The 23423-nt window shown below is 39.5% G+C and overlaps 1 protein-coding gene across 1 annotated transcript in view; it reads left to right on the top strand.

Moving 5' to 3' along the window:
* The window catches only part of LOC119655796 (neuropeptide CCHamide-1 receptor-like), a 725610-nt gene that overhangs the window by 530359 nt on the left and 171828 nt on the right, over positions 1 to 23423 (top strand). Inside the window, exon 4 of the mRNA XM_038061891.1 lies at positions 5304 to 5327. The gene's annotated coding sequence lies outside the window, so the exon portion shown is untranslated. The remainder of the gene's footprint in view (positions 1 to 5303; positions 5328 to 23423) is intronic.

Here is a 23423-nt window from a genome sequence, read left to right as displayed (position 1 = left end):
CCACAAATTAGCTAGCGTGGCGAAACACTTCTAGGAAAGGACAGATAAATCTAAGAAGCCAATATGATTAATTGAACTGACACTCACTCACTCACTATTTACCCAAAAAAATCAATGCATGAGACTAATTTTGTTTAATTCTAGGGCTTTTGGAGTTTTGGAGGCAAGTGTAATCAACAAATAACAAAACCCATTCAAACAGGATACTCTCTTGCCCGTAGCATTTGAGCCAGAGAGTTTTGCATTGTATTTATTAATTATGTTGGTATAGTAGTAATCAAAACTTTACCTTCCGCGTTGTTTTCGGATCCTGAAAGGACTCTAATTGGGTTGTGGGCGGCCACCAAGGTCAAATCAAATACTATTTGTTTACGTTTGGGAGTAATTTTCCTATCAAAAACCTTGTGACCAAGTCTCTTAATTAGGTCGGATTGCTACAAAGACGAAACACAAAGAATAGAGGCCAAACATTTTAGCTAGTTCGTACACAGTGTTACGTCCTCCGAGAAAAGGTCTCGAGAATATATCCATTATATTTATTAATCGTTTTTCCAATTGCAATATCATTATCGTATAGCTTCTCTGTCAAATAAAAATCGGTCGTGTTTTATATCGAAGGATTTGCTTATCGTCAATCAAAACTGGGCGCTCATTTCAATCCAAGTTTTTTTTCTGTTTGTGTTAATTTTCTGACGAAAATGTGACATATACGTGAAGAGCTTAGTGAGTTTCCAGATAAAGAGACAAAATAAACCACTATACAAGGACCTTCAAAATAAGAATCGGCCCCCGTACGTGAGTGTCAGGAGGAAAAGATCAGAAGTACTGCATTCCACATAGTAATATTTATCAAGGCCGAAGTTTGACAAAATGACATAGCTTTCCTGAAAATATCTTAAAAGCATAAACTTTGCTAGCGATCAGGAAAAATCCAAACGGCATTCAAATAGAATCAGAGCCGACACTGTTAGCAATTAATTCATCTGAATAAAAAATTTGATCAGAAATCGTGGCAGTTAAGGATTAATTAGCGCTCAATAGAACAAAGCGCAAAGAGAATCATGAAATAATAGGCACCGTCACGGAGGCTGGGTGAGAGTATTATAGGCATTACTTAGGAAATCATCCTCTTCCTCAATAAGCACCCTTCTTTTCTATTACAGATGACTAAAACAATGATATCAGTAAATTGAGTGGAAATAAGAGGGGATTAGGCGGAAATGGGAAAGTTGAGACAAGCGAAGTTCAAAGTTTAGGTCAAATTTTGTTTCAAGTGTCCGGGACTTCAAAAGTTTTAATCTATAAAACTTTGTAATTTCTTTCAATTTTGAATTGTACCGTATCAGCTTCTAAGGAAGTAATCTGTATCTGTAAAATGGGAAAATCTTATTCACTGTGTACAGGGTGCTCAAAGCTTAATCGCATGTCACATCTTTCCAGTTGATATCAGGCGAAGGTATTTTGAAAAATTCGAAACTTTTCGTCATGAAATTTCAATTTTCTTTTTATGAGTTGAATATTAGCCTTGAAAAGATTCCCTACTCTTTCAACTGTAGAGCCGAGCAAGCATAAATTATATAAATGCATTTGGGAAAGGATTTGAAAGAAATAGAAGTTGAATAGGTGCTCCAATATATGGTAGTAACATTCGCCACACAGAGTGAATCAGACTACTACTACTAGAAAGAAGAAAATAATTACTGCGCCCAGAAGATACACAAATAATAGCATTGCTTTTAAGTTTTAAATTATAATACTTAAGGGGATGCTAATCCTATAAACTGTAGCAATTGTGGTGAACTACACATAGCTAACTATAGAGATTGCTTAATCTTTACTTAAATCAAACATAAACTGCAGCCGAAAGGACGACCGCATTCTAAGCAAATAACAACAACCCGTAATCTTGAAGGGCTTCTCCTCCCACGGGCTGAAATGATGAAGCATGGGATGCAAAACATGATGCAAGAAATCATCAGATCCAGATCTTACAGATCCTCCTCAGAAGTAAATGGACCACTCCAAAATATGGCATTGGAATACAAACGGTGTCAGCGGAAACTGGAAATACGAAACTTTCTGTTTGACGAAGAAACCGACATATCCGAAACGCATTTTACTCACAAATTGGTGGGCACTGATTCTATAATATGACAGTAAGCGTCCGGAAGGAAATTGTAATGGTGATATCGGAATACTTATCAGATCGCGCATTATCTCCTAGAAGACTGCTGCAAAGACTACTTACAAGCAAATTCAATCCAATTACTGAAATTTTTTACACACTGAGGAACAGATTTCTTACCGCTCGGGACTGTTGTAATGTTAGGCACACTAATTAAGGGCTCAGACTGATCACTCCCAAAGGAAGACGGTTGTGGGACGTACTCGACCCCAGACACTATAGTTGACATCATCTCATCTAGACCCACTTATTTGCCAACATTGATTGATCGATTGATTGATTGCCTTTGGTGTTACTAAAAATGTGAGACGCGAGTTGATATCAAGCAAACCATATCTCCTATAACGAGCAATACAACTAGGGTCGAAAAATAAAATATGCGCTTCGTAAAATACAGACCAAAATCATAATCATCATCACCGGCGCAACAACTGATATCCGGTGTAGGCCTGCCTTAGTAATGAACTCCAGAAACCCCGAGTTTGCATACGACAGACGATTGATCAATGGCGACTGACGACGGGGGACAGATGACAGAAAACAGACGACTGACGACAAACGACGAAGGACAGATGACAGATTACATAGGGCAGGGGACAGAAGACAGAGGACAGAGGATAGAGGACAGAAGACAGACGATGGAGGACAGATGACTGAGCACAGAGGACAGAGGGCAGACGACGGACGACAGTGATAAACAATAGACGATAGACGATAGGCGATAGACGCAGACGGCAGGCGGCAGACGGCAGACAAGAGACGGCAGACGGGAGACGGCAGACGGCAGGCGGCAGACGGCAGACGAGAGACGGCAGACGGGAGACGGCAGACGGCAGACGGCAGACGGCAGACGGCAGACGACAGACGACAGACGACAGACGACAGACGACAGACGACAGACGACAGACGACAGACGACAGACGACAGACGACAGACGACAGACGACAGACGACAGACGACAGACGACAGACGACAGACGACAGACGACAGACGACAGACGACAGACGACAGACGACAGACGACAGACGACAGACGACAGACGACAGACGACAGACGACAGACGACAGACGACAGACGACAGACGACAGACGACAGACGACAGACGACAGACGACAGACGACAGACGACAGACGACAGACGACAGACGACAGACGACAGACGACAGACGACAGACGACAGACGACAGACGACAGACGACAGACGACAGACGACGGACGACAGACGACAGACGACAGACGCTCCATCTGCGTCACGTCTTCTTTTTCTACCATATGGTAGGCTGGGTCATCCTGATCCATACGAATTAGGTGGCCTGCCCACCGCCACTTGTTGAGCCGGATTTTATCCATAACTACATGGTCGTGGTATCGCTCATAGATTTCTTGGTTATAGAGGCTGCGGAATCATCCAGCCTCATGTAAGGGGACAAAAATTCTCCGAAAGATTCTCTCCGAAGAATATGTAAGGACGGGCAAGATCATTGTCTTGAACAGTTTCAGTTCAATTTAGACAAAAATATATTTTTCCCTGGATTTAGTATATGTTCATTATCAAATTCCGGTCATTGCCTTTGATTGGTAAATTTGTTCCAAAATGTTAAAAAATTATTTTTCACTATTTCGTGGTTCATGCAATAGATAAATGTTGAAAAATTACGACACTCATTGGAAAAGTGTGTTTAGAGCAACACACGTCTGAAGTTGGTAGTGCCGAAAAGAGAGGGGAGGGACGCTTACTTTTAAGCGCTTTGAGAAAAAACGAATGTAAATGTCTTTAAGTTTGTTTCTACTAAAACAAGTAAAACAAATAAAAATGGAAAAAAGTATTTAATAGTAGGTTGCCCTTTAATAGGAAATCCTAATTTGGCAAAAGAACAGTCCGTGTACTTGTCTCTATACTGAAAGAAAAAAATGTTAGTAACTATTATAGTATTGGTTGCGATATATCGCACGAGCAAAATGGGTTTGTTAAACTATTTTTCACTACAAAATGGCTGTAAAAATGCGTTCAATCACAAAACGGCAATAATTTAGGTTCTTATTGAAATATTTTGACTGCTATAGGAAAAATCAAAAACTGATACTGTAACTATGTTTAGATTTTAAAATGGTGAGTCTTCTCCTAGGATAGTAAAGTGAATTTCCAAGACATACGTCGCTTATTAGCTTTTCGAACAGCGGAGATACATAAAGTCTGTGGGATCACAAGGACCAGACTAGACTAGCCTTCAATGTTAATGATGAAAATTTTGATGAAACAGTCACTAAAAAGTCGAGAAACCTGCTGGACGCTTCGAGTGTGAAAGACTTAGTGTTTTCCTAATGTGAGGAACTTTCAACTGGAACATTTTCCCATTCATACTTATTCCTTCAGATATTTCGATACTCCAAACGGTACAAATTTACAGACTTAACACGGTAATCCTAGGCATTTCTCATTACCGTTGATTCTTGCATAGCTATGTATGTACGCATCTAAATTGATCGTACGTATCTGAATAGTCCCCCGCAATGACAATATACATATAAATACATCTGAATTCAATACTACTAGTGAGTTTTGCATGTACAGATATGTATAATATGTATGTCTGGAGTAACTGATTCTGATGTACAAAAGAAGAAAGAAAGCAAAAAAGTAAAAATAACATGTTCACATGCAACGTGCTACGAAACGATATAAGAACCAAAATATTGGAGCTTGAAATTATAATATTTTTCTTATTTTTCTATAAAAGTACACTCGAGTTACATCTCAAAAGATCAAGTTACTAAATGTCTATAAAGAAGCTACTTACGCATATATTTTCAGGAATAAAATTATAAATGTGAGTTATTATTAATTTCAAGTAAAGACAATCTCGGTCAAGTCATCATACATAAGGGTTTGTTGGCCCAAACAAATTTCAGAGTAGTAAGCTGGAATATTTTGAGAGAACTGATAGATCTTTAACTAATTTTGATGGACTTTTTTCCTAAAAATATACAGACATGATTACCCAGATACTTTTTGCTGTAGCAAATAATCCTATTTGCAATTTTTTCTGCGTTGCTTTTGCTCTTACTTTTAAATAAATGTAATTTTAAATAATATCCAATTTTCTTTACTCTATTTGCAGACGAAGTCATTATCTTGGAAACAAGTAAGTATGGCCCTCGAATCCATGTTATTCGTTATCAAAGAATGTTATGCTATGAAATAGATCGATTCGCGCTATAACGGACTAATGCATTTTTTCTTACGAGTTAGTGGGAAAACTCATGAAATAGTGATAGTCACTTGACCACTTTTACACTCTAATTCATAAAAGCTGCGCCGTCCGCACTAAATGAACTAACTAACCCAATACAGCACGTGGAATTTCCAATACTTTCTAGATACATTCGCAAGGTGAAAATTGCTGGAGCTGCGATAAACAGTCCAGGGAAGCTACCGCCAAGCCCAGTAGGTTTATTCCCCTTGAGTGCATTTATGGCCGAGCTATTTAATATCTATTTCATGGAGAAGTCCACATGCGCATGCTGCGGTGACCATTTCAACCACAGGTTTAAAAATGTGATGAAGTGATCCCTTTACGACTTTTGCTGTACCTTATCGCAGATGAGGAGTCGGCTGTTGCGTTCTTGATTCGACCTCACATTGGTAGATTTTCCAAAAACATTTTTCGTTTTTCAAGGCTATATGTGAAACCAAACCTTATTAAAATCGGCTTATTGTCTGTCCGTTTTGTGTCTGACCATCTGTCTGTTTGTTTGTCTGTCCATCTGTTACACGTACATACTTCTCAAAACTCTTTATATCAGTTGATCTGAAATTTGATAGGAAGGTTGGAACTGTGAATCCTCATCCATGCAATGTATAACCACATTTCGCGGATCCATTCTCGAAAACTGCCCAACCGAAAAATCTGAATAAGTCATAAAGCTGCCCCTATACGTTACCTAATCCCAATATCTGTACCTACCTACCTAGTAAAGATAATAATAATGTGTTATTGCACTCTTTGGAAATTGCTTATAAACTCCCCTTAAGTTAATTCTATAATCATAAATTGATCATTTTGTAATAACCTATAATATAAGGCAAGATACTAATAAATATTGGTGAAATCCCACTGTTACTGACGAAGTTATAGTAGTTCAAAGTTGTCTCTTTTGTCTAAATTTACTGCAACGCCATATCACAGAAAACTGAAAAATCTGACATACTAAAAACATATATTTCAACTACATGTGGAATTGGAGGTTGGGCTTTCTTAGCTTCTTTTTCGCAAACGATTTGTATAAAGACAAAAGAAATCAGGAAAAGGTTTTTATTGAAATCGACTACAACACAAACTTTTACTTAGCACCGTTTGTTGAAAGTTTAAGCGGCATCAGCACTTAAATAGTGATAATAGTGATAAACACGTGATGGTAAGGTAGAATAAACTTTATAGATTATCCTCTAGGCAGGTAGATAACATTCTTGTTTTACCCTTAACAACAGGATAATCTTTTCACTCGTAGACTTTATTAATTTCTATTATCGTACCTTCGAATATGCTTGTCAGGATTTATTAACACATGTTGAGGAATATGTGACATCTTTGAGTATCTGTGAAGCATCTCCTTTTCCACCTTATTGAAAAAGTGAATGAGTCGCATGAACAAGGGCACACTTAGGACGGCGTAAATTGCTTTCGTTTTCCTTGTTCTGCTTCGTTCACTTAATTTGTTAAAAGGCTTACATGGTCGACCTCGTGAACTTCGTAAGCTCGACGATTCTTTAGGATTTTAAAAAGTTTCCAAGCTTTAAAGATAAACAAAATTCTTTCAATAAGCTTTGAGTCATCTTTGCTTTATTTTCTATTTCAGATAAATGCATGTTTTTATCAGCTGTCTCTCAGTAGCGCAGTAAAAGACGATTTTGGTAAAAATCCATTTTTCCATGCAAAGTCAGTACATTTTGTGTTGAATTTTTTATACATACATATATATAGTGTACCGTTACGGTCTTCAATGAAGTGCTCTAATACACTTCAAGGCCCTGATCCAACATGGATTGTTGCGCCAACGATTATTATTATTATATATATTTGGGTTATTACTTTTTACACAGGGAACTTGAGGTACCGTCAAAAAATAAATCATAACTGGGACTAGCTCGGAAGTGTTTTAAGGCGGTCATCCGGTGTGACGTTTTGGAGGACTTTCTTTGAAGAATAGAATTAAAATATAAAGGCGAATTTTTTTGTTTACAAATATCTTGGCCATTCGCTCATTGAATCACACGGTAGCTTATCCACCCATCTCCAAAAAAAGTGTTTCTGGGGTGTCACCCTAGAAGGCCCAGTGCTCACCTGAACTTCATTAAAGAATATCGAGAAGTAAATTTTAGGAAACTTACTAAACTTTTTTTTATAAATTTTAGTGGTAGCTTACGAACTGTAAAAATAAGTTCTGAATAAGTTGTGAAAATATCAAAAAATTGTCTTGGATAGATTTTGACCTAGGGTGACACCAGATTTTCAACATGCAAATTTGAGAAAAACGCATTTAAAAATTAAAACTACAAACAATATAATTTTATCTCACCGTTAATCTGCTATACTTGGTCGAAGAACCATTAATTTCTTTAAAAAAGTCATGTAAAGCTCATTATTGCTCCTTGAGTTCAATTCTCGCTCGTTGTCCGGGCCGCAAAATTAGCGCTTCATTACGACGAGAGAGATATAACACCGTTCCTGCTTAATACGGTAATTTCCGAATGATTCAGAATGAAAAAATCACTTAGCCTAAGATATATTAGACTATATCTGGAAATACTTTTTTTTCTTTCCCGTTCACAAGCGGAGTCGGCTTCACGTGATGGGTTGTGTCATTTTGTTCTGTCAAATGCTTGGTCTAGATGCATTTGCAATGCTTTCAAATCACCATCCAGCGTATCAAGCCGCCTTTGTTTCGGCCAGCCGTTTACCATCGACTTCAATGTTCAAACCAATGTTGGCAAGTGAATTCTCGTTTGCGCGAATTACGTGACCATACCATCGAAAATGCCTCCTTACAATTTTTCTACGATCGGTGTAACCTCATAGTGACCGCGAATGTGCTTAAGGTATGTTGCGCCAACGCAAGATCTTCGTCTCCATAACTGCACGATCCTGTTAATTGTCTTTTATAGTCGGCCAACACTCAGAACCATAGAGAGTGAGAAAGCGGACAACATTGTGGTATGTGCTAGATTTGAGATGTTCGTTGATACGTCGATCACAAAGGAGCCCAGTTGTAAACCGCCACTTCATCCAGGTTGCGTTAAGACATGAAGCAATTTTATAACCAAGTTCTCCATTGGCTGATAGCATTGACCCGTGATATTTAAATCACCCATTTCTGCACGAGTTCTTCTGGCACTAGTTGTCGTCGTAGAGCATTTCAAATCAGTTCGTGCGGCACCCGGTCAAACGCTTTTTCCAGATCCAGAAATGCTATGTAAAAAGCGACATTTCTCCATGAATAATCGCGTAATATGTATTGCATCTGCATTTCCACAGATCTTGACAAACCCGGCTTAATTCACGGTTATTTCAACAATTTCGCAAATATGGTTGTCAAAAATGCATTTAAAAATCTTCATGGTATGGAAAGTAACCGAATTGGGCGGTAATTTAAACATTCTTATAGACTAACTTCTTTTTTCCTTATTGGAACTGTGGAACTTTCTTACCTTCCTAACAACCTGACTGAAGGATTCACCGAGCCACAGTGTTGGATCCCACCGATTTGCTTTCCAAAGCTTGGATGCAATGTCGGCTTTGCAGTCACCGGTGGTAGTAAAATGTCGGCGTCTTATGAGAGTAAGTTGATTTGCGTTTTACTGTTTCCACTATAAAGTGGAGGAAGATGAAACAATCGTTTGATGGACCATGTATTCACATTTACAAGGTCATGGGTTTCCGCAAAATCGATTATAGATGAGCCGCCCTCATTGCGCGCTTCAAAACCGTTTTATGCTATGGCGCCTGTAGCCGTTCGCCTTTCCACCCAAATGACCATTAAGATCGCCTGCAATGGTGATATAGTCATCCACAGGTCACATTACAGATTTTCCCATTGAGAGGTTCCATCTTTCTCGGTTTCAGGTCATCCTGTCTGTGGTGCGTACGCGGTGAAGCAGTGAAAAGTGCGGTCAGCTGATATAATGGTGAATTCCATCGGTCCGTCATTTAATTATTCGACTTCTTTAATAGCGTTAAGGATACCGTCAGAGGTGGCAATGCCAACACCGTATTGAGTGTGGTTGCTACCAAAACAGAGAAGTTTATAGCAATTTTTATCGCGGCCACGTTCTATGTCGTAGCTTTTGGCACCAGATCATCGGATTTCTTATAATGCGTGTAGACACGTATTTTACTTACCTGTCTGGATAGCTGAGTGGTTAGAGCATAAGGCTGCCATACGGAACATTCAAATCTCACTGGTGGCAGTGGAATTTTTGTGGTGATTTGACATCGGATAACAGTCGACTCAGCTGTAAATGAGTACTTGAGTCAAATCAGGGTAGTAAACGCAGGCAAGCGCAATTCTGACCACATTGCCCCCTACAGGGTACTGTAATCCTTTAGTGTACCATTATAGTCTTGAATGAAATGCTCTAATACACTTCAAGGCCCTGATCCAATATGGATTGTTGCGCCAACAACGATTATTATTATTAATAATTTACTTGCGCCCTGACCCATCCATGTGCCAGAAACCATTGCCCATTTTTCGACAGGACCGGGGCCCGTCCTGTTGCGTTTAATGCGATGTACGCCTTAGCGTTTCTTCGTGTTTTATGACCCAACACGGCCATTTGGTTTTTAATGATATTGGATGCATGCCTGTCGCAAGACCTGTCACCAAGAGGGATCAGGTAGGATTTAGGATTCATGTAAATGTATAAATCATATAACGATGACGCCGAAAAAAATTCTCGAAATCGGCGCACGGGATGACCCTCTCAAAAGTACTATTTTATATCAAAATTGAGGATAAGAATCTATTTGCAAGGCGGTCATTTAAGACATGTTCAAAACATATCAAAGCGGTGGAAATTACAATGTTTTTATGAAAATTAAGTCTTTTTTACATGATTTATCAGAATCCATCACAATTAAAGCAAAAACACTTATAAACAACAGAATGCTGGCTTTTCAATGGTGACTATTTTAGGAACATCGAAAACTGATAAGTACATCGTGAGGCACAGCCGAGCTTTGGCGACCTGGTGCTTGGCTCACTCTCATTAACAGGGAGTAATGACGATTGCCTCTTCTACGTCAAACTATATATTAAACTTCGAAACCACTGCTTTGTCTCCCCAGTAGCTTTCTAAAAGCATCTTCTTAGAAATTTACTATATGCCGTTATTTCGTGATGTGGTATACCGTTTTAAAATTATTTTCTTCTTCAACGTTCATAACTAGCCAAATAATAAATTACATGTTGTCGCGGCGCATATTATGCTTAACTTCTTAAGATTTCGACCGATATTGAAACTCGTGTGCATCACACCCAACGATCAATTGAATCTTTAATCCGTTTTATTCATCAATCCGCTTGATATTCTCATGCCGATTATACATCAGGATGCCTCTACTGTCAAGCGACAACTGCATTTTAAAAGCCATCATCAGATGATGATGTCCTCTAAAACCGATATCGGTTTGCTTTGTTTTCCGCACATTCAGACTGATTGCAATATGGCCAATGAGATTGCCCATACGTTGTTGTTCACCTTAAACCTGATGGAACTTACGACAGACTCGGTGCTCGGATAATGTGCCGCCGACGACAAGACGGTTAAACTTACAGAGATCCACACCTTCAGTATCACTGCGGTCGTCAAAACGGTATTTCCAATCACATATTTCATTCAGGTCACCCATCACGATCACAATGTCATCCTCATCCGCCATTCATCCTTGCGATCAAGTTGGAAAATGGAAGATTTCCACGGGCTCTTGACACCATTGTCGAACCCCACAAGTTTCTATCCCTTTTCGTCGCCTTTTATCACAACTAGGGAAAGCTTTGAATAAATTCTTAATTCGCACTTCAAAAGGAGGTCAGTATCTCAGTGAAGTAATGATACTATACATTATACTATTAGTCAGGTCTTTCTTCCTTAAGACTTCTTCCTTCCTTCCTTAAGACGCCTGGGTGTTACATGGTCATAATGACTCGACGGTTGCCCTCCTTTCCCAAACTGGCTTGGGACCGTCTTTGTTGGAATTAAATCCTTCCAATTTAAAATTACACCTGGAATGTGAAAGATTTTTTTTGTTTTCTTTTCTAAGTACTTCTGGATGCACTGGCGCCCAATGGAAAATAAAACAATTCAAACGACTTCCGTCATAATACTAAGCCAGAATATGCCTTCAGTAAGTAAAACATTACTGTGATTCTAATTTACTATAGAATGTTTTTTTGGGCTGAAGTAATTTTTGATTTGTATCAACTTTTCATTATCGTCGTACCACAATTTGCATTCCTGAAAATAGTTTTCTGCTGTGATCAAAGTAATTAAATTGCAAAAATATAGTAGTAAATTATTTTATTAACCGGCATGAGGAGGCCCCTTAAACTCCAGACAAAGTCATATCATTCACTTCGTGCGTAGAATTCACAGCACTCAAGTAAATATATAAGATAGGAGTTTCCCTGTAAGGAAACAACAGAAACTATTTTCGCAAAATATTAAAAACGACGTTGAATACCTTTGTCTTTTTATTTTCTGTACCTTTTCAGATGTAAATTTTAATATGCAGCATCTCTAAAAAGCTTCTTCTTTTTTCCAACCCTAATACAAACGTACTTCTGATTTAATTATTATAAACACTAACTACCGGCCAATGCTTTGGATGATAACGTCTTATTTCCCTTCTATCTCAAAGAAAACACAATAATTAGCAAGGAAAAACAAAAATCACAAATCTTCCAGCTACATTTTCTGCCCAAACAAGGAAACATGGAGCTAAAGGAAACATTAACTTGGTCCTATTCCCTACTAACATATCTCTTCCATGTGCTGGGCAAAGGCAATACAAAGACATTATTCTTAATTAGTACAAAATAGCAGTTCATTAAATACGCAAGCATCACTACAGGAAAACCTTCAAGGAAACATGACGTGGAATAGAAGCATCCAAGCTTATTTTCGCAAAGTACGTATTGGGATTGGCTGCTTGCGGGCGGTTGCCCTTAATGTAATATTTTGGTGGACTTTGGTACTTCAGACGTGGGGAGAGATGGCGGACGGATAGAGTTTTAATCAACTTAACTAATTAGGAATTATTTGGCCTAGAACTTGACAAAAATAAAAGAAATCAAGTTATTGATACATCGGTAGAATTTATACGGTAGATCATTCCACCAAATAGGAAATAACGCTGTTATAAGGTGTTTTTAATTCATTGGCTATACCTGATTAACAAAAAAATTTATTTGGGCAGAAATTCTTTTTTGTGATTAGATATTTGTGAGACACTGGAAAACTGAAATTTAATTCACAACAGGCTTTTTTGAACACTTTAGTCCCACATGGAGGAGGGAAGAAGAGAGTCCTCAAATAGAAAGATAGTTTATCTTCATGTCAAAATAAGAAGCTATTGGAAATAATAAAACACAAATAAAACATGGGGAAAGGTGAGGAAAGTATGGTCTCGCAGATTACTTAGATTACCACACCTGGTAGTTAGGTATAAAATGCAAATCCATCATTTGAGAAAAAAAAATCCAAGGTGGGATGCCGATAATTAGCGGAGATCGCCTGACTTGGTGACTGGGTCGGACACCCGTAATAAAAAGCACTGTGTAGAAGTCGCTAATCGTGAGGTGTTTCACTATCTAAGCGCCACAATAACCACAATCTATAGCGACCCTATCAGTCGATTCGCGAAGGCAGCGGTTAAAATGGACTGAGGAAATGAACCCTTTATCATCCGCTCCTACTATGAAATAACAACGGCGGGGGCAGGTACAACAACTTACCGCCCCTTGTTGCACTAAAGATTAGCGTTCCCCGCAATAGGCGCGGGTGATTGTGTAGCGAGTCGCAGAGCAATACCCGTTAATTCCTCGAAGCCACACAATCCCGGCCGTCATCAGGGAGCGTGTTCGACTTGACACCACGCCACATTGCAAGCAACAACAAATGAATCCTTCAAATATAATAGAATAAGTATTCACAGTCTATATGCGTCCACAGCAACTTTAAGAACTCTATGTCAAATCAATAATGAAATTGCGTCTGGGCTGTGCGCTAATATGTCGCTCCTATTACTGCAATCACTTCCGCGTTAAGGTTGGCGCTGTCAGGTTGTCTGGTCAGAGAATTCAATTTCGTGTTAATGATTGTGGTGAAGAAAAAGCGCAATGAATTTATCGGAATTATTTCGCCCCCAGTGAGACATTCGTAGTTGAAATGTTGGGCACACTAAAGCAAAAACTTTATGTCGTATGGCAAAAGTCACCCCAGACATGTTCAAAGTGCAACTATTCGAGGAACCAATAGAGTTTTCTTCAGATTACTCAACGTATCCGAACAGAGCTTGAGGACAGTGCAATTTTTGGAAACGAAAGTAAAAGAATATCGAGGTGGACCTTGGAGAGTACGCGGCCAGCATACTGAGTGGATTACTACTGGAGACACCCGTCATGCTACTGCGCAGAGCCATGAACAACTGGGAAAAACTGAGACCTGGCGGTTTTGTAACCACAGTTAGATACTAGACAGCTACCACACTCCCCCTTGCCATGAGCGAGATGTAACGAAAATCCGATCAGCTGTGTTTGTATTGGTGAGATTGGCAAGTTTTTGCTTATGTATAAGTGAATACGTGAAACTACTTTTTGATATATGGCTGCGCACGCCGTAGTACCAGAATAGCAAAAGCTCACCGATCTCTCTCTTACCAATACGATTTGACGAAGATTATGCCTTTTTCTTGTTTAGCGTCTCTGGTGTGTACAGGTAAGCTTCTGCAAGCACATTAGCAAGTGGGGTCATTTTAGTAAGGGTACTGCCTATAGTAGATCTACTGTGGTTGTAATAGGCAGCTATGTTGAGGCTCTTTAGTTGCTAAGTCAATTACGCTCAGAGCTTTGGCGGCTTCCTGTATACCTGGCCAATCAATTTCCTCCATCTGTATCGCATTAATCCCAAATTAATAAGTAGAGTCATAGGATGTAAAATTTCAGAGGGATTTGCGTTCGAAAGCAGAGTCCGTCAGATACGAATCTTATCATCGATAGTATTTATTTATAAAAATAAAATAAAGTAAAGGTCTCAGTCTGACGTATTGAGTATTGAGGCTGTTGCACATAAAGCCGCAATAGTCTTAACTGGCGACGAGTAGGACCTGCGGAGTAACAGAGCTGGCGGCGCAGAAACTTAAGAGGTTTTCAGGCAGCCTGCAGGCATGCACATGCCTATCTCCAATAATTGATACTGATACACAAATAACTCAAAACAGCTAAAAAAACAAAAATGTCCCTTCGGAGCCCGCCGTTTATATACATAAGTTCACTTTAAAATTTAAATCAAATGCAATGAGTTTGACTTTTTATAACTTCGTTAATAATGTTTGGATTGCGTTCAAAATTTTCCAGAAGAATGTCCTATATTATTACCTATACTGGTGGTTCTATAATGAACTTAAGAGGGATTTTTGGGTAAATTTATAAAATATATAAAATATAAATATAATGTACTATTTTCAACTGCATTTTTGAGATGTATTTTGCGACCTAGATTTCGTGTAGACGCACTGAGTTTTTTTTTCAGATTTTTTGGTTATATATAGTCTGGGAACGAGACCTGTTTACTTATCCAGGTTCATATTTTGACCCCTCACCCAATATCAGAAATCATTTTCGAAATGTACTAATCGGGGTCTTTTATTTGCTGTCCCTCATGACCACATTCTGTGAAAATAAATTTACATTCTCCTTTCGCTTGTATTGGGAGCACCCTTCCAACTCAATCGGTATATGTAAAGGGGTTTACGGACTGCACCTCCTCACCGAATTAGATGACAATCGGTTCAGTCTTTTTCGAATAAATTAGCGGTGACAGACAGACACTGAATCATGTTTAATAATATTTTGTTTAACTCAAATCCTTAAAAAAGTAAAAATATTTTTGCGAGTTGAGAGGCCAGCAAAAATGTAACGCCGAATGGTTGCATAAATTTGTTTGGAAATTTAACAAAATGACCAATTCACAAAGTATGTTGTGTAGGAAGAAAACCACAAATATGTTGTTTCGGAAATTTCATTGGCAAAGTGGGTGGAACAACAAACATAGTGAAAGAAAACTGAAGATTATAAATGGATTTGCTTCATGCATTCCAAGACTTGCTCAATTTATCTAGTGCTAGCGCTTACCCAAACGTGAATTAATCAGTTTAGAGCTTAGAGTTCCGCCAAAGTATTTCCAAGCTCCTTATTTCCAGTGTGAGATTGCGAGAGAGAATGAAAAAGGCAGTGGATTCTAGTAGTCTATGGATTTTGCCTTGACCGAAACCGCCAATACAACATGTTACATGAAAGATGCTGAAAGAGTGCTATGTGGATTTAAATTTTCGTAAATTCTTTTGGTCTACCGGGTTAAAAAGCAAGCAAAGTAAATATAGTAAAACGTTTTCAGCCATCAACTTCAAAGTTGAATAAGGGAGTTGTACGTGTATGCTTTGCTAGAGTGATTTCAAACACCACAGATATTTTATAAAGTTTGGCGGAAACTGAGCGTTTACGATAGTCCTATTCTCTTGCTCAGAATAACGTAGAGTATTCAAACAGACCTTAAAAATATTATCAGTGTTCCAAAATAGTTCTTAATGAATACAATATGACATTTCTATATTTGAATGTGAATTTACTTTTCATGATTTTCACGTGCTTTTTAAAGGCTTTCTGTAAAACAATAGCTCTTTAATTTCGGTTCGTTTGTCTATCCATCTGTTTTTCTAAGGAGGTGGATATCTTCAGAAAACACTGCCCTCACCCTCCAGTGTGTGGGATTTTTACCCATTAAAACCACCCGCCGGTTCTCCACTTTTTGCAGTTTACTTTAAATCATTGCTATCATGGATTTGATCGCATTCAAATCCTCCTGGACTGCTAAAGGACAAAACTTTCAGATGATAGAAGTTCCCTCTAAGTTCCCCCTTTTTCGATGAACCTCAGACATTGGAAAAATACCTGCGCTAGGTCAGTCAAGTGAGCAGTCCAATTTAAACCTATTTAAGTATTAACGGTATTTTCCATGGCCGGTGAGAAACTGAGTGAGATTACAGTTGATCTCCCCCTGTTTTTCTCTAAAGCCACTCCCTCATGGTAGGGATCAACCTGTGTAGCCAACGACCCTTTTTCGAGTGGCACCATTGCTGTTGCCATCTAATTAAAAATCTCTTCCTTTCGGCTTTTTTTCACTTCCGATCAAAGAGTGATGGGCTTGATATTATACATGCTCATCATATCATCTGCCAGGACATCAATCGACACCATCCCTGGGATAAGGAACGGTGCATCACCTGAGACGTTCCGGAAGGCAGAATACACTGTTAAGGCTGTTCTTCTGTAGACTGCACTCAGTTTATATGCATTAGATAAGATATGCAGTGCTGACCTCCAAACTGGGGTTACATGCAGCAAGATGGATTTCTCCACACTGGTTATATGGAGCCTGCTGGTGTTGTAATGGCAATATAGTATTAAGCGATGCTCAGAAGACTAAGAGATCATCCGGTATGGATGGCATTCCCAACGTGGTCCTCAGGCATTTACCAGACATTGCCATTCGTAATTATTGCATTTTGTTCAATAATTTATTGAACAATTCCTTCTTTCCAAGACAATGGAAGAAAGCCCAAGTATTCCCGATTTTAAAGAGAGAGAAGGATTCGTGTTGTCCGGAACGCAGATCCCACTCCTAGAGTTGTCCTTGAGTAGACTGCACTTTGTTTATTGGCGTTAAATTTGATCTACAATGACCTGCCAAACTGGAGCTGCATAAAACAAGATCGAGTTCACCACCCTAGCGTCCCTGCCAGGGCCATACCTACAGTTGTTGCTTTATCGCAAACATATTCCACGTTTGCTTTTAACTGAGCTTCTTGTCTATCATCACTCCCAAGTATTTGATGGCCGGAGGTGTTAATATAATTCTCAATTTTTGCATGGGCGTAATTCCTTCTACAGTGCTTGGTGATGAATACCCCTTCCGTTGTTTCCTCCACAAGTGGCAGACCAGAGCTCTCTGGATCTTCTTACCGATATTAGCGTCATCTGTTAACAATTATCGTAACTAACTATTCGCCATATTCATTACTACGATTAACATTGACGTCACACATAATTTTCTAAAGGGATTTTCGTCACAATATGTATATACATATTTTCATGCGTGAGTGATATTTGCCTTTGTGAATGAAGTAAAGCCGGATGTGTACTATCAAACGAAATGCGTACATATATGTATGAATGAAATGTAATTAGCAGTAAATGGTAATGGACAATATTTATTTATTTAGGCTGGTCATAGTAGTGATATTTGAAATTTATGATCTCTCCCGGTCACTTAGAAAACCTGGCAAATACCTCGGGCAATTCGCTCTCTTTGCCTTTTCATACTACACCGGACACTGCGCCAGCCATTTCGTTCTTTTTTGTAACCATGTGATGTTAATTGAAAGGACTTAATAAAGAAGCATGTAATATTTTAAGTTGATAGCTGTTACAGTTTCGTCATTATAACAGTTTTTCTCATGGATTTAACACTATAATAACCTCTTAATGCTTCTACATAGTTTAGATTATTTGATTGATTTGATGACACTTCCCCCCTTTTCTTATCTGAGCTCCAAACAGACCTCCTATTTGATCAAGGACATCTCGAATTAGATCGGCCATGAGAAGGGGGAACAAACAATGGCAAAGTAAGGTATGTTATTAGGTGAACAAGCAATCCCGCCAGACACCTTTTCATCATCAACGGCGCAACAACCGGTATCCGGTCTAGGTCTGCCTTAATAAGGAACTCCAGACATCCCGGTTTTGCGCCGAGATCCACCAATTCGATTTCCCTAAAAACTGTCTGGCGTCCTGACCTATGCCATCGCTCCATCTTAGGCAGGGTCTGCCTCGTCTTCTTTTTCTACCATAGATATTGCCCTTATAGACTTTCCGGGTTGGATCATCCTCATCCATACGGATTAAGTGACCCGCCCACCGTAACCTATTGAGCCGGATTTTATCCACAACCAGACGGTCATGGTATCGCTCATAGATTTCGTCATTGTGTAGGTTACGAAATCGTCCATCCTCATGTAGGGAGCCAAAAATTCTTCGGAGGATTCTTCTCTCGAACGCGGCCAAGAGTTCGTGATTTTTCTTGCTAAGAACCCAAGTTTCCGAGGAATACATGAGGACTGGCAAGATCATATTCTTGTACAGTAAGAGCTTTGACCCTATGGTGAGACGTTTCGAGCGGAACAGTCTTTGTAAGCTGAAATAGGCTCTGTTGGCTGACAGCAACCGTGCGCGGATTTCATTATCGTAGCTGTTATCGGTTGTGATTTTCGACCCTAGATAAGATAAATTCTCAACGGTTTCAAAGTTGTATTCTCCTATCCTTATTCTTCTTCTTGTTTGACCAGTGCAGTTTGATGTTGTTAGTTGATTCGTCTTCGGTGCTGACGTTGCCACCATGTACTTTGTCTTGCCTTCGTTGATGTGCAGCCCAAGATCTCGCGCCGATTACCGCCTGCTCGATCTAGATGAAGACAGTTTGTACGTCTCGGGTGGTTCTTCCCATGCTGTCGATATTGTCAACATAGGCCAGTAGTTGGATGGACTTGAAGAGGATCGTACCTCTTGAATTTACCTCAGCATCACGGATCAGTTTCCCCAGGGCGAGGTTAAAGAAGACGCATGATAGCGCATCCTAATGGTCTTGAGAGTGATCCTGCTGCTTTTATCTGGCCTTGCACATTGACCATGGTCAGTCGTATTAATCTCGTCGGGATACCGAATTCTCTCATGGCGGTGCACAGTTTTACCCTGGCTACGCTATCATAGGCGGCCTTAAAGTCGATGAATAGATGGTGCAACTGTTGTCTATATTCCAACAGTTTTTCCATTGCTTGCCGCAGAGAGAAAATCCGATCTGTTGCTGATTTGCCTGGAGTCAAGCCTCTTTTAAATGGACCAATGATGTTCTGGGCGTATGGGGCTATCCGGCCTAGCAAGATAGCGGAGAATATCTTATAGATGGTACTCAGCAACGTGATACCTATATAATTGCTGCACTGTGTGATATCTCCCTTTTTATGTATGAGACCGATAATGCCTCGTTGCTAATCGTCAGGCATTGATTCGCTGTCCCACACCTTGAGCACAACTTGATGAACCACTTGGTGTAACTGGTCGCCTCCATATTTAACCAATTCGGCTGTAATTCCATCGGCTCCTGGCGACTTATGATTTTTTAGCCGATGAATTGCACGGACTGTTTCAGCTAAACTTGGTGGTGGCAGTATCTGTCCGTCCTCTTCAGTTGGCGGGACCTCCAACTCGCCGATGTTCTGATTGTTCAGTAGCTCATCAAACTACTCAACCCATCGCTATGCGCTATGCCCATTCTGCCGGAAATCAGATTTCCCTCTTTGTCTCGGCAGGATGAGTATCGAGGTGTATAAGGTTTCATCCCGCTGACTTATTGGTAAAACTTCCGCACCTGGTCCGGTTTCTCCCTGTACTTTTCTAGTTCACAGACTTGTTGGTTCTCCCAGGCTTCCATTTTCCGTCTGTGAAGTCGCTTCTCCGCTCGAGGGAGTTCATGATAAGTCTCTGCGCGTGACCGCGTTCTTTGAGAATACAACATTATTCGGTATGCGGCATTCTTCCGTTCCAATGCTAGCTTACATTCATCGTCAAACCAGTCGTTCCGACTTCTTTTGCGGCTGGGGCCAAGTATGTTTGTGGCCCTATCCATGATAACGTTCTTCAGGTGATTGTGAAGATCATTTGTTGATGCTTCATCTCCAGGTCCTCTGTTGATTGCGGTTATTGCGGCATCCATTTCCCTCTTATAGGTGTCACAGAGGGCTGTGTTATGGATGGCTTCAGTGTTAACTCTCACCTGATTGTCAGAGGGGATTCTAGGTGGTATTGTTATTCGAGTTCGGAGCACCATGCCAACGAGATAGGGATCCGAGTCTATATTGGCCCCCCTATATGTTCTGACATTCATCAAGGCTGAGAGGTGGCGGCGTTCGATCAACACGTGGTCAATTTGGTTGAAAGTGGTCCCATCTGGAGAGGCCCACGTATGTTTGTGGACCGCTTTCCGCGAAAACCAGGTACTTCCAACAACCATTTCGTGTGATCCTGCTAATTGAATAATCAGCAGTCCCTTATCACTTGTTTTTTCGTGTAAGCTATGGGAGCCAACGTATCGCCTGAACACGGGCTCGTTCCCTACTTGGCTATTAAAATCCCCAAGTATGATTTTAATATCATATCTGGGACATGCTTCGAGGGTTCGTTCTACTGCCTCCTAGAAGGTATCCTTCTCCGACTCTGCAGTCTCCTCTGTAGGGGCATGAACGTTAATGAGGCTTATATTTCTAAACTTGCCTCGCAAGCGCAGAGTGCATAGCCGTTCGCTTATGTTTTCAAAGCGGTCACCACGTGGAGGTGGAGATAGGGTTTGGTAGTAGAGCTGTTGGTGTTGGTTCAGCAGGCATTTCCCAGGTTTTGTGCTCCATCGTGGGTACCAATCCATGTTTCGCCCTAGGACCTATAGTACCGTTTGACCACAGCTTTTAGGGATATCGAATTGGTGGACCTCGGCGCAAAACCGGGATGTCTGGAGTTCCTTATTAAGGCAGGCCTAGACCGGATACCGGTTGTTGCGCCGTTGATTATGATGATGATGAAGAAATCCCTACGCCTGCATACTGGGTCGGGTTGTTTATTTTCGCTGCCGTTCTTGCACTTCATTCCGGAGAAGTGACTTTAACACAATTCCCATTTTATTTTGCCTTGTAAAGTTTCTACCTTCCGACCTACGAATAACCAGCCTCTCCGTCAAACAACCCTCACCCCTTTTATCACAAGCTCGCACAAATTCCCGAAATGGTTCTATGGTTTCAACTTTAAATGTCTGAGCTGGAATTATATTCAAAAATACGTTTCACTATTATAATTTATGGTATTATACAATTTTACCTTATGAAATAATTTTCATCATTCTGGAAAATCCACTTGAACGTATCTAAATTATTCATGTCGCAGAAGTTTTGCCATTTGTAACCTTCTCATCTCTTAATATTACATAGATCGAACTACGTACTACCTAATATGCATCCCACAACTCTTCTCTAAAAGGATTTTTTATCTTCTTCATAAATATTTATAGACACTTTTCCATATGCACAATCGTGTACTTGTAACTCAAGCTATCAACCAAAGTTTGGCCCGTAAAACAGCTTGCATTGCCCTAGATAGTATAGGCCTATAAATAACTGTGGTTTATGAAATATCTTGTACGGGATCTAGACAAAAGTTCATATTTGGATTCATATACACCGGACATATCTCGTCACATGCTGGACTTCATGGAAATCATGCTGAGAATTTTGTTGAAAGGACGTAAATAACAGACAAACTTATTGCCAGCTTTTGTTCTTTGATGAGAAGTCGTAAATTTCGTAAGGTACAGATTCTATTCAAAGGACTCCTGAATTGTGTCCCGGTGATACTCCATACAGCTCGAATGTGATGGTTTTAAGCATATGTAAATCAGGAAATAAATCCATGTCTTTCAACATAGTTTACATTCAATTATTATCTCCCAAATTACGTGTCCCTAAAACATTTTATGAGAATAACTTCGTTTCACAATACCTTTCTGAATTAATGAGAAAAGGCTCAGATTTGTTTTTCCCTAGCCGAAAAGGGAACCTGCTAATTGAATAAATCCGTCATTAAGTTCAACATTGGTTATTAGTCTTGTACTTGATAGACCCAGAAATGTTCACTGAAAACAACCACGACAAAAGAACAAGCAACCCCCCCAAAATTACACAGAAAGGGTTCAGGAGACAATTTCAATTAATCGCCTTAGCAAATATGTTTCACAGGCAATGTATGTATGTAGTTTGTCGTTAGCATGTCGAGCCATGAAGCGGAGCCTTTCCTTTACTCGGGATAAGTATTATAGTTCCTCCTGAAAAAGTCATTTTTTCCCAAATATACCAAGAGACCCAGAAAGAAATATGCGGAACTTAATACAATTCCTCCTGTGAGAGTACTCAATGGATAGCTTTAAAGGAGGGAACGGAATCAACCCATGATGGACTGTGAAAAGGTTGGATTTCACAAATGTATGTCGTTTTATCTCTGTTACAGTTAATATTTTGAGGGCAAATCAAATGGACTTTGAAGATTATATCCCAGCCTTCTCATAAGTAAGGCATTGGGGTGGCATCACGGACGCTTAATCTAGGAAACTTTTATTTGGTGGTGGTGGGTCACTTGAAGGATATAAGCCATTTTGTCAACTACAAAATCCCCTCTGGTTGAATGATGGGTAATTTTTTTATACACATGAGTAGATATGCTGCTATGTATTTTGATGAGCTTTTATGAACCTTTGAAAAGGTGATAACCCAATTTGGGTGATAACAACAGAATAAAGTGGAAATGTTTGTTTCACAACAAGAATATGAGGGTATGATATTGGAACGGGCAACTTTTTACTCCAGTTTTGTGGAAAATGTTTAGAAAATATTGAACTAGTTATCTGATAACTGGTTGTAACCATAGCTAATTCCACTGTTGTGTATCCCGTTTCGTCCAACTTAGTTATGTGTTGTGTTTCATAACTATAGGATCACCTCTGATTTGGCTCATTGAACCTTTCGTTGTAATTTGAGCTATTTGAAATTTTTTGTTTTTGAATACTACTACATAACATTTTATGGATTATATCACAGGAAAGTGTTGAGGGTGTTTTCCTATGTGACGGTTTCCACAAATCGATTTTGCTTTAATATATTTTCAAAGTATAAATATGTTGTGACTATACAGGAAAAATTCTAGATTGAAATTCAAAATATTTACTAAGGAACAGACCTATAAAACGGAAACTTTGAACACTTTTTCTGGAAACCACATTCTTTCAACTGGTGCAAAGCGCAACTAAAATT

The sequence above is a fragment of the Hermetia illucens genome, chromosome 4, assembly GCF_905115235.1.
Source record: "Hermetia illucens chromosome 4, iHerIll2.2.curated.20191125, whole genome shotgun sequence".
Classification (NCBI taxonomy): domain Eukaryota; kingdom Metazoa; phylum Arthropoda; class Insecta; order Diptera; family Stratiomyidae; genus Hermetia; species Hermetia illucens.
The sequence above is the reverse complement of the archived record's forward strand: the minus strand, read 5'-3'. Positions and strand labels throughout refer to the sequence as shown.